A 4834-nucleotide genomic window follows, 5' to 3' on the forward strand; every position below is an offset into this window, starting at 1 on the left:
ACAACGAATCTGTGAGCGAGGTGCTGCGCCTTCCCCTTTACAGATGAGGAGCCTGAGGATTGGGCGGGTGAAGCAGCTTGGTTGCTGCCACCCAGTTTGGCTCAGTTCCTGGCCTATACCAAGGTGTCCATGATTGAGGGCTGTTATCATCTTTCTTCTCGTTCTGGGGACAGTCCAGTTGACTGATAAACTGCGTGTGGTGGTGTCATCTTCTGTTTTCAACCCTGAGGACTCTAGATTGGCATTTCCCCATCCTGGGCCTGTCTCTCATTCCTGCCCCACCCTGAAGCTTCTCCCTCTTTCTTCTCTACATTCTTCTTCTCATTTCAACTTCTTCTCTGTCTCCTCCTCCTCCTCCTCCTCCTGTGGTCAAGCTCTTAAACCCAGATCAGCTCCTTTTTCTTCCTTCCCCCTCCCTCCCTCCTTTCCTGCTGGGCTCCAGGTACAGAATTTAGGTGATGACAATGGTGAGAGTGATGGTGATTTTGTTGTTGTTGTAAGGTTGGCCAGCCAGAATTTTCAGTCCCTTCTCCTCCTTTAATCTTCTCATCTTATACCTGGATGGGAAGGGTGAGAAGATCATTCACCATAAGAATGTGAAGTTCTGCTAGGAAAGGCAATCAATTAGGAAGAGAAAGGCTGGCTTGTCTTATAGATTTAGAACCTTTATGGGGGAAGCGGGGAGGGACCTGGAGGGTCATAAAGACTACAGAGACTGTGGAGGGAGGGAAAAGAGGAGATGAGAAAGAAGGGACTCCAGGCTGCTCCTCAAACACAGATCCTGATTGTTCTGAAAGGTGACTGGTAGAAGTACACATATATTTGGTGCCATCCTCTCTACTTGGGGTGTGTTTGTCGTCAGTCACTGGGAAGCCACTGTCAGGTGAAGGATGCGCTGACAAATCCTAGCCACTGCAGGATATCGAGGGGGCAGTGACATTATTGTTATCATTGCTGTGGACCCACCAGTTCCTAAGCCCTCTCCACGTGCCTGGCACTTGTTAAATTCTTTCCATACACAGGCCCTACCCCTCTCACATTGAGCAGAGTAGGAAACGAAGGCCAATGTTCTCCGTCTGCTATAGAATTTGGGCTAGAAAACACTAAACTAGATTTTGGGAGTGACACACGATTGTCTGTCCCCTGTATATAAAACGATAGTGCTCATCCAGGATCAGAGGAGCATCATGATTGACTTAATTAATTTACGCTCTACTTGGGAAGAGACGATATCATGCACATAAAGTCAAGGGCTAATTAACTCTACAAGAATACAAGAGATGTCAAAAGGTGGTTGGATGAAATGCCAAGTTAATGGCAGAGATGTAGGAACTATAGGATCTTATTAACGTTTATGTATTAAAATTGCAGGTATCGCCAAAAGATGAACAAGATACATTTCATGTATTTGCAAGTAAACATGTGTTACTAGTCATGCACATAAAGTCAAGGGCTAATTAACTCTACAAGAATACAAGAGATGTCAAAAGGTGGTTGGATGAAATGCCAAGTTAATGGCAGAGATGTAGGAACTATAGGATCTTATTAACGTTTATGTATTAAAATTGCAGGTATCGCCAAAAGATGAACAAGATACATTTCATGTATTTGCAAGTAAACATGTGTTACCTAGAGCCCACTTTCAGACCAACAATAACGAATTCTGCCTTCTTCAGGTCAGATGTAACTCAAAATTGTTTTATACCCTCAGCATTTCTTCAAGTAGGATTATCTTTTTCCAGAAGCCATCACAAGGCCTAAGAAGATTTGCAACAATGGGAAGGATTTTTTTCTTCCCTATAATGAACAGATTAAAGGCTTAATCCCAAGGTCTGTCTCTGTGTCCAAGCATAATTGTCCTGTAAGTCACTCCAAATGGGTTTTTTTTTCCATGTACACTCAGAAACGGTAAAGTCATTTTTTGGGGGGGAAAAACCACAAAAATGTATTAAAAGTCAACAGAAGAGGTCACTTCAGCAAAGTTTGTATCCAGGAAGGGGTGCCCCAAATGAGTACTTTTTAATATCAGGTTCTTAGGAAAATACTGATTACTCCAGGCCACTCAAAGCCAAGATTGCTTTGTGGCAACTTTCAGAAGGGCATCTACTCCCGTTTTCTTGGTGATTGACCTCTGGGGGTTACATGCCAAGATCATCCTGAGTCTTTTGGCCCATCAGTGCTAGGCTTAACTTCCAGGTCAGCAAGAACTCTTAATGAAAAATTGTCCATGACATTTGTTAAAGTGGTCACACTGCCTCCTCTTCTGTCTCAAATTCCCCCCGCCTCTCTCTTATAAAGGCGCTTGAGATTGCATTTGGGGCCCACCAGGATGATCAGTCTTCTCTCATCAAGATTCTTCACTTAATCACATCTGCAAAGTCTCTTTTGCCATATGAGGTCCCAGGGATTCGAACCTATATATCTTTGGGGCCATTACTCAGCCTACCACACAAGCTAATAGCAAAAGGGACACAGAAACCTATCATAAAGAGAAAAAAAAAGGCCCATAGGACCCCACTGTCCTTAGAATTGTCACAGGAAGTAGTTTGGGACAGCGGATGTCAACCTTTCGGACCTCACGGACCACCAGTGGTCCACGGACCACTAGTTGGCGACCGCTGGTTTGGGACATATTTTTCTAGATTTCTTTCTATGCAGACACTAACAGATGTATTGCTTTTATTTCCTTTCCTTTTAAAAATGAAAAATGGGATAACTTCCTACACAGCCCAGCAATTTGTCTCTTTCTTTTAATAATGTGTCTTTGCAGTAAGCTCTTTAAGAGGAAAGGGATTTACTTTCATGCTGCAGTCTTCTTTGATGTAAAAATAGCAACTTTCCAGTAAAGCAAGTGACTTTTAAAAAAATTCCATTTGAAATAATCTCCCAGAAACGTCAATGTTTTAATTTATAAGAGAAAGGCAACTTCGAACCAAAATAAGGATAGAGGCTACTTAGAAATTAGTATTTGGGGGAAGTTAGAGAAAGGGCCCTTTAGTTATACATGGATGCAGCATGACATACCGGAAGATTAACTAGCCTGTTAAAGTGAGAGTGTGTGTTTCCATGGTATCAGTTTAAGCATCTATGTGACCTTAGCAAGCTGTATCCAATCTCTGGGCCTCAGGGTCCTCACCTTTGAAGTGAGAGTATTGGACTAGAAGTTTTTTAAAGCTCCTAATGATCTTCCACTCTGCATTTTTGAAAAGGTACTATTCTAGTAGGCTAAGAGACCCTGTTTGAATAACAGACCTTTTACTAACTTGCTATGAACTTGAGCTAGACCAGGGTTGGGGGACGTCTGGACCAAGGGCTGTATAAGGCCTGCGAAATCAACTGGTCTGGCCCTGCCAAGGCATTAGGGGTGAGTTAATTAAATTTTTGACCAAATATAGCAGGCTAATTTTTTAAGTTGATAATTCTGTATGGCCCTCCAATGGTATAAATATCCAAATGGCCCTTGGCAGAAAAGAGGTTCCTCACCCCTGAGCTGGACAGTCAGCTCCGTTAGGCCTCAGTTTATTCATCTGTAAAATGAGCAGGCTGGACTAGAGTGCTCTCAAGATCCTTTCTAATTCTCACATTCTAATCTAGACAATGAGTCTCAAACTTCAATCTGCCTAAGAATCCCCCGGGGATTTTGTTAAAATGCAGAGTCTGATTCAGTAGGTCTGGGGTGGCGTCTGAGATTCTCCATTTCTAGCAAGTTCCCAGGTAAGACATGCTGGTCTGGAGATTGCACTTTGAGTAACAAAGCATTTGGATTTTGAAATGTCAGGAAACTGTGAAAGACTTGGAAATTAGTGAAAGATTACCGTGTGTCTGGTGGAGTGCTGGCCTGGGATTAACTGGTGCTATAGGCATGTACAGTTCGCTTGTCTTTTATCCAGCTCTGTAAGAGTAGATGTGAAATACAAATAGTAATGGGATGAATTTTGTTTAATTGACTTCAGCCCCGAAGCAAAAGATGGCTCCCAAACATCCATTTTACTTGTCCTGTAGGATATCAGCCCCTTTGCACAATTAGCAAATTCGTTTCAGTATTCCTGATTGCCCACATGTATGTGTTCTTCAAAATCTCTTTTAAACAGGTTTTACCTTTGCAATTCATTCATCGATTCATCGATTGATTTATAGCAAGGAACGCTTGCGGGAGTGGGAAGGTTGCAGGGTGGGAAACAAACGCCTCTGGAAAGTGGGTGAGGTATCATGCTTTCCTGACTCCCAGCCAGGGATCACGTGAGGAAGTTCGCTTTGCCTCCAGTCTAGGCTGGGTAATTCCCCTCCCAGGGCTAGAAGGTCACGGAATATGGGGGAAGAAGATGCTTTAACCATCCTGTGGCCCGGTATCAAGACGGTGAGAGACCTGACCAAGCCTGGAGGGGGCTGTAGCTGGGATTTGAACCTGACCTCAGGACTCCTCCAGAGCTCTTTATACCACCCCGTTTATTCTGGGGCCACTAAACGGATGGCCCTCATAAGTCTGCTGCATTTGTTAAGAATTTGACCCCTGTGTGGGTGGGAGAGGTCAATGGGGGAAAAAGGGAACATACGTAATACTTTCAACACTAAAGATAAAAAAAAAGGAATTTGACCCCCGCCCTGCTGGTGTGGCTCAGTAGTTGAGCATCGACCTATGAACCAGGCTCGATTCCAGGTCAGGGTACATGCCCGGGTTGCAGGGTTGCGGGTTCAGTCCCCAGTGTGGGGCAGGGGCTTGGGGCGGTCCCTAGGAACTAGGGGCGGAGCTTTGGGCGGCGGGGCGGAGCCTAGGACTGGGGGCGGGGCTTAGGGCGGCGGGGCGCTCTCTGGGGCTGGGGAGCAGAGCCTGGGG

This window comes from Myotis brandtii, unplaced genomic scaffold (genome assembly GCF_000412655.1).
Source record: "Myotis brandtii unplaced genomic scaffold, ASM41265v1 scaffold731, whole genome shotgun sequence".
Classification (NCBI taxonomy): domain Eukaryota; kingdom Metazoa; phylum Chordata; class Mammalia; order Chiroptera; family Vespertilionidae; genus Myotis; species Myotis brandtii.